Source organism: Oryzias melastigma, linkage group LG5, assembly GCF_002922805.2.
Source record: "Oryzias melastigma strain HK-1 linkage group LG5, ASM292280v2, whole genome shotgun sequence".
Lineage (NCBI taxonomy): Eukaryota > Metazoa > Chordata > Actinopteri > Beloniformes > Adrianichthyidae > Oryzias > Oryzias melastigma.
In genome coordinates this window covers 3,284,298-3,292,745 of record NC_050516.1, presented here as the reverse complement: position 1 = coordinate 3,292,745, position 8,448 = coordinate 3,284,298, and positions in this window count along the sequence as shown.

The following is an 8,448-nucleotide window of genomic DNA, read 5'->3' as shown; positions in this document are numbered from 1 at the left end:
ACAATATGCAGCTTTTGAACAAAAACAGCCCAGAGAGAATTTTTTTCCTTCATTTTTATTGTTTGAAATTTTTAAATGTATCAAGTGTTTACTCAGATATCCCAGAAGTGTAGTTTGTGATTTCAAAACACATCAACAATAAGATGAGCAGAACTTTAATGGAAATATGTGACTCTTGAATGACTCTCTCCGCTGTCTAATAAAGCAGTGAGGGGAGGGGCAAAGTGTGAGCAGCTATTTACACAGACAGACAACGTTGTCAGATTGGCAGTTTTTCTGCACAAATTAGGCATTTTTTCGCATTCCCCAGATGTAAGAAAATGACCTACCATAAAGACCTCCAGCGAGCGATTTGGAGTCCAGAAAAGGGCAGAGACCTGGAACAGCCCCCCAAACAGACATTTTAGGCCCAACAAGTGGTGCCTAACACCTGGTTCACACTGGACGTGGAAGCGCGCCCTTGTTAACCTATGGTGCAGTACACAACAGGCGCGGAGCGCTGCGGTCCTCCGTGGAAGGCTCGCACTGTGCAGTGAATCGTTTGGCGTCTGGTTTATTTTGTGCGCTAACTGCGAGCGATCCACGTCAATTCTGACAGGAAGTTACATCAAAAAACATGAGAAAATGTGGTTTACTTTCAAAATATAACATTTTTTTCACTATAAAGCACTGCAATTGATGAATGCGATCATGTTTTTTGATCGTATTTGGAGATGAAAATAAACACAATCACAACACTCACACAGAAAACAGACAAGACAGACACACATATTTCTCTATGAAGTGTAGGCCTATAACTACTTGCTTCTTCTTAGCAGAAACATGGGGTAATATTTTTAGGTTATTAACTTACCCACTATGGCAAAAACAAAAAAAAACTCTAGCAGGAACGCCTGTCGTGGAAAAATGCACATCTGTGTGAATTGCACAAGAGAGTGAATGCTGCGCACACTTCACGTCCAATGTGAACCTGTGAAGTCATACTCCATCTCCAGATAGGTCCCTGCCCTGCGTGTCCATGTCTCGAAATGTCCTTGGTAAGACACTGCGAACCCCACATTGGTCCTGATAGTTAAAGGTTGGCGTTGCAGAGCTGCTGTCAGTGTGTGAATGTATGTGTACAGGACTCATACTGTAAAATGCTTTGGGCCTTCTAACAAGTAAAATGTCATTTACTCACCTATGGTAGAGATGGTAAATGGTGTATACTTATACTGTGCTTTATTACCTTCCTTGAAGGCCCAAAGTGCTGTAACATCACCATTACATCCATTTACACACTCACACACTGGTGGCGGCTCTGCTGCCGCCAATCATCCGCCAGAGGCAATTTGGGGTTCAGTGTCTTGCCCAAGGACACTTAGACGGGCAAGGTAGGAATTGAACTTGCACTCTTTTAATCAGGGGTCAACCGCCCTACCGCTGCACGATGACCCCTAAGCTAATAGGGCTCAGGCCTTTTCCCCCTATACGTCCATAAACCAACCTCCTAGACCAGGGGTGTCAAACTCAGTCGCACAGGGGGACAAAATCCAACGCACACCTCAGGTTGTGGGCCGAACAGCATAAATATTCATTGAACAAACTAAAACTCAAATTTGAAATTTTAAAAATGTAACTTTTTAACATGACTATGAATAAAAACAGAGGAATATTATTTCAGAATAATTCACCTTAAACCCTAAATAACTTTCAATATTTTACTGTCCATTAAAATATATCTTGTCAAAATTATACAAGTTAGAAAGAAGAGCAAGATGATAACATTAATAACAATAAAATAAAATTATCTGGAGGGCCGGATATAGATACCCGGAGTTTAACGTGACTTTCACACGTGTGTTTTAGACAAAGATAAGTGGGTTAGTTTTGGAGTAACACTAATTTGTTTTACAAAAGTATTCTTGTTATTTCCCAAAGCTGCTATGATCCAAGAGCAGATTTCTGCATAGAGATATAATTATGTTGCTTTTGTGTTGCAAATTTGTTTTTTCAATAGAACAGAGGATGTTAAAAATGAAAAATGTTCTTCTTCTCTCTTCATGTGCAGCCTTCACATCCCTACACTGTTGGTTTTTGATGCTCGAGCTGGTAAATACCACATCAACATCACCGGTCCTGCTGTTAGATTCTGCAATAAATCATGTCAGTGTCCAAATCTGTTAGTCTACCTTTGGACCTAATCAGTGTTGTACTGACTGCCGTCCAATTTCCGCTCATTTATATCAAGTTTTAATGATTTCCATGTGTTAAATTGGATTGTGTAAACCATGTCAGCGTTGGTTGTCAGAAGCTGTTTGTTTTTTACCTTGAAAGCAACCACAATGAAAGCTAAAGCCGCTGTAGTTGGTGCTGGATGTGAGCGGGGCATCTTTGGGCCAGCTGTTGTGCTGTTTACACGGAGAGTAGGCTCTACTCACGCAGTGCTCCACAGGTGGAGCGGCCAGCAGTGCAGGCCCATGTTTGTCGGTGGGCCTGCTTGTTCTCTGACCGAGTAGGAAATGCCAGCTTTAGAGGGCTGCACTTGTGTTTGATGGGGGTTTGATGTCAAAAGTGAAGTTCTGCTGGCTCGGACGGACGGCGCACATTTTTCATGTAGGCTGCATTTGGACGGGCAGGTTCATTGCTAATGGAAACTGAGGTCCAGAGGCAGCTGAGATGGGGTCTGATTCTCTGCTTATCATCAGATAGCATGCGGAGCCACCCTGAGATTCCTCTCAAACCACATCTGCTCGGCATATGACCTGCAGCCGTGCCACAGAGACCTGAGCAGCAGCCAGAGGCTCAGCTTTACTGTACTTCTGCACCACAGCGAAAATGTTAAAGACCTGCTCTGATGAAGATGGTGCTTTTAACACCTTCTTGTGGTATTTTTCCAGTAATGGAGGACATATCTAAAGAAAATTTAGCTCAAAAATAAATTTCTGAGTCCTTCTTTTTTCAAATTGTTGTGAATCAGGAACAGAGAGGGGCCTCTGGTCACAGGAAAGATGGCGCCAGAAAAAATCTCTGGCCGGAAGCAGAAATTTTGCAACTTTAGCCGGTTGCGTAAGCAGAAATTTCCTAAACTTAAGAAACCCTTTCAAAAATGATATTTTAAAAACTTTTCAGAACTATAATAAGATAAAGATAAGATAAAGATACTTTATTGATCCCTCGAGGGAAATTTGCACGTTGCAGCAGCACTGTATACAGACTCATTAAAAAGAAGCAACCAGTCAGACAAACAATAGTGAATAATAAAAAGTAAAAAAATACAAAGATTAAAAATTAAGAAAATTAAGGGAGCACCAAATTTTTTACAGCTTTCCAGACAGAGATCCAGTGGGTTTATCTGCGACACAAAGGTGATGAGTTATATAGTCTGATAGAACGAGGCAGGAAAGATCTCCTGTAGCGGTTGGTGTGGCAGCGGAGTTGCCTTAGCCTCTTAGAAAAAACACTTCGCTGTTTGTCAAGCGCAGGATGAAGAGGGTGCTGAGGATTATCCATGATGGATACGAGTTTGTTCAAGGTCCTCCTCTCCATCACTGCTTCAAAAGTTTCCATTTTACTTCCAAGTACAGAGCCAGCTTTTCTAATAAGTTTGTTCAGCTTCTTCGTGTCACTGGCAGCTATGCTACCCCCCCAGCAGACCACAGCGAAGAATAACGTGCTGGCCACAACAGACTGGTAAAAAATTTCCAGCATCTTGCTGCACACGTTGAAGGACCTCAGTTTCCTCAGGAAGTAGAGTCTGCTGCAGGCCTTCTTGTACACAGCTGTGCTGTTGGTCTTCCAGTTCAGTCTGTTGTCAACGACTACTCCCAAGTATTTGTATTCCTCCACCTCTGCCACATCCCTGCCTGAGATGCTGAGATGCTGAGCTATCAGCTTTTAAGCTTTTAAATGTAAATAAACTGTAACTGTCAAACAGTTTAGTGTGCAAGATGAGCTTCAAATGGGACAGAGAACGTTAATCGTTTTATTTCTGTCAAGTTAATATTATCAGGTGTTCAAGTTTGTGTAACAACAATTGACTGTAAAAATAATAGTTATTCTTATATACAGTCTATGGTAACAACACCCGTTTACCCCACGGAGAAATGTCGTTTTTTTTTTTTTGTGAATCCGGTGATCACAGCCGGCAAAATACAGTTTTTTTTCTCTGTGAATCAGCTGATCACGTAAGCAGTTGCTGTATATCAAAGGGCAAAAAGGTCGAAAGCTTAAAATGGGGGATTCCGGTTGAGGACTTCCGGCTAATGATTTCGGCCACAGAAAAACATCATGGTGGATTTTTTTTTTTTTTTTGTGGACGGCTTCCGCTGGGCGAGGGACTTCTGGCTATTCATTTTTGAGCACCATCGTTTTTCTCTGTGGCCAAATTCTCTTGGGAGCAGAGGGGAAAAAGTTGTTTAAAAAAAGAGTATTTACTGTATGTAATATAAAAATCCGATGGGCAGGCCATAAGTTCCAATATTGCTCCTATTTTGTTTCACCAGTAACGTTAGGTTGTTGTTGTGAGTAGGACTGTGGATTGTTAATTAGGTTGTGATCCGATTCAATTCACAAATCAAGCTCAATGATTCACAGATAAATCCTAATTCTTACTTTTTTACTGGGTGTATGGAGATTACACTTACACGTCTTAAATCACTATCATTATTACCGTTTTTAGAACAGGAATCAGAATTAACAACATAAATAGTGTTTGTCACAATATCGCACTCAAAAGCTGTTCAGTGAAGTTTCTGAACCCTCCATAGTCTGGACACAGTTTATCCCAGTGCCCTGCATTTTATCATAGACTCTGCTTACAAATCCCATCACTGCGAATCTCTGCTCTCTTGGCCTTCATTCAAAGTCAGGTGACACAGACACTGGCTAATCTTCATCTATAAGGACATTCTCTGGAAACTGCCTCAGTACCTGTGCCGTCTTCTATCTCTTGCTAACAGCATATAATATTCTCATTCTTGACTCAGATTGATTTTCTCTGTTCCCAAATTCCACAATCAATTAGGAAAAACAGCCTTTTCTGTTGCTGCTCCTGTTTCCTGGAATGATATTCAAAACTTTCTGTCTTTTTTAATTTGCCAAAGTTTAAGAAAAATATATACACATGTCGCTCTTGATTTGACTGTATTACTCCTGATTAAGCTTTTAATTACTGTTATACTGTTCATTTTAAATGTATTTTATTTCTACTTTATTGTTTTAACTGTATTTATTTTCTTGTGATGATGTCTTTCGAACCAGGTCTCCTTAAAAAAAAGAGAACAAATCTTAAGGTTAAATACAAAAGAAAAACACACACAAAACACAAACATCACTGTTGCCAATAAATCCTGAGTTTATTTTTTAATTTTTTTCATCCTTAAAGTTCTGCTGACTACAGTTTCAGTGGATATATGAGAAGAAAACTGTAAATGAAGACACAGCAACACCTAGAGTCACTTGTAAAAACTAGAAAACTCTCACAACCTTTTCATCTAAACTGACAACAGTGTTTCCAACAGACACATTTTTGAAATTGACTTGTTTTCATTTTTAGCGGAAATAATTTTACAGAGAAATGGGAAGCTTCACTCACACTTTATTTTGAAGATTTGTTTGTGTGACAGTGCTGTTGCACATTCTGCTTTTTTTGTTGTTTTTGTTTATAAACTTAAATTCCAACATTTTTTTTGCATTTTAGAGCAACAAATACATACTACTGGAATTTTATTGTTACCTCACTACTATATTTATTAAGATCACGAATCATCGATCTTGGATGTATTCAAATTTTTGGAGAGTACTTGGATACTTAATACAGCATTAGTTGTGAGTGGTTGTAAGCTAGCGGTAGAGTGTGTAAAATGTTGGATGATGGGAAGTGGGGTAGACTTACTCCTTTCCAACAGTCCCGCCCACAACTCAAGAGTCAAATTTCTAATGAACTATACTGTTCTGCAGAAACTATATTTAAATTTTTTTGATTTTGTTTAAAAACGGCATAATCATAGTTAAAAAGCCACTGGGGAGGCTTTGAAAATAGATCAAAAGATGATTGGAGTGGGACTTAAAAGGTGAGCTAGAATAACAAGTAGTCATCACCTGTGTATTTGTATATTGTATAAGCATGAATGTGGGTTTAGATGATTTCTTCCAGATGATGACATTGGTGATCCAACCAACATTTATATGTCTGACCTGTACTCTCCATGCCAGCATACTTTGCGTTCTCTGTATTGAATCAGCCGACCCAGTGTCCGCCTGGAGCTCGTCTTTGTAACTGGGGTTCATCTATCCAGGGCGGCATGCGCACAAATGTCCCTAAACGAATCCATACATCATCAGCTGGGAGTGTGCGTGTGCTGTACACAACATATTGTTATATCGTCGACCGGAAACAGATCCCCTCGCTGCCGGTAAAGTCCCATTAATCACCGTGCAGCCACAAGGCAGCGGACAGAACTGTACGTGTGTAATCCTAAACCCCAATGCCTCGCCGCTTATGAACGTCGTCTGCCTTCCATCGATCATCCATCTGGATCCCATTGTGTCATGCCCCAACATCAGACAGTCATCTGGAGCCCATGGAAGAAGAGACAGAGGGAGCCGAAGGGAACGAAGGCACTCTGATTACTGGTAGAGGGATTAATCATAACCATGCTGGTAACAGGATGAAGCATGGACAGAGATGTGGCAGTGGGATGAATAACACTGCCTGCTCCCCTGCAACCGGGGTGTCAATAATACTCTAAAACTAAGGCACTGGGGCCAAAGGTCAAGATTTGAAGACTTAAGTTTAGGATAAATGTTCCTTTTTTTTTAATCGGTCAAAACTAAAGCTTTTTTGTCTGTAGTGTTTAATTACTCAAAGTTAGAACTGTTGGTGAACTATGAGACAGTAAACAAGGCTTTGCAGGGGGCTTAGTTAGTAAAAGCTTTTGGCATAAGATACCAGTGAGTCATGACATACAAGCAATCCAGTTAGGGATAAATTACTGTCTTTAAATGGCCACAGCATCCGAATACAAGCATGTCTTGTAGATTCGCACAGTATGACTGTAGAATTATAGAACTTTTTTGTTCGCCTTAGAGTAGAAAAGATAGCACTATCTTGTAAAATTGATAAACAGCAAAGCTAAGATCCTTTACAATTCAAGAAGAGTTGAAAATGGGATGGTTAGTGTGTTGATGACCTTTTAAAAAGCTCTGCCTAAATGATGGACTTCGATGAGTGCCCGTTTATCAGCATGACGAACAGAAGGATCAGTAACTGGACACTGAGTGGTCCATGAAATCTTGGCGATCACATTGGCATTTATTGGCATCTTCCGTTCTCAAAGTAGACACGATCGCACACTAATGGACTTGCAAACCACAGCGAAGGAGAACATTAACCCTTTAACACTGGTTCTTTGGCATTCTTTTGACTATGGTAACTTCAAACGTTTAAGCAATTAACGTAATTCAGAATCAGAATCAGTTGATTCGCATTGATAGTGTTAACGATTGAAGAGTTATGGTATGTCAAAGAACGTTTGTTACTTAGGCATCGCCGGTGACAACTCTTTTGTTAAAGAGTAACTGAAATGGATAACTGGAAGCAGAATCTCCTAGGATGGGGGTCTTCAATTTAGATCTTGATAGCTGGTGTCCTACATGGTTTCCAACAGATCTGCCATTGAAGCTCATTAATTAAACACACGTGATCCAGGTAAATAGCAGCAGATGAGAGGAGTTTTATACCCCTGACCAGGGAGATCTACGTTTCTTTCTATAGCCATGATCAAGGGTTAGTCAAAGTCCCATTGTCACACCCCTGCGGTGGGCTGCAGACACAGTTCGGGTGGTGGTTCAACCCTTCACCCCAACCCCTTAAGTCTGAGTGTCCAGAAGGAAAGCTTTGGGTTTTATTATTAAGAGTTTTTGGTTTTTGGTGTTATTTGACTTTGTAAAAAAAAGTGTTTACATTTAAAAAACTATCCACATTTTCATCATCAGAACACAGTGGATTCACAAATAGACGTTGTAAAATTTTCATATTGATTACATTTTTACTTATTGAAATCGGTGATGTCATATCTTTTGTTAAGAAAAAAAAATTTGTGAAAATGGAGTCTGAATTGCTTTTAAAATCCAGGTCACTTTATATAGTCCTGCAGTATTTTAGTAGTTAGGAATTAGGGTGGGAATTCTGACATAGTCTTAAATATGTTTTTTAGGCATTTCTCTGATAATGGAGGACAAATATTAAAAAAAAGAAAAAACTTCTATTTGAACCTTTGAGTATCTCTTTCTGAACCAGGAGCAGACAAAACAATGCTGTTTGAAAAAGATTGTTTCTGTAGCAAAGTAAAAACAATGAGTGAGTCACAAGCTCCCTCCTTCTCTCCACTCCGATCCATCCACCTGTAGATGACTAGATCCATGAACAACTCAGATTAAACTACTGCAGAAACAATGCTCTGGAAA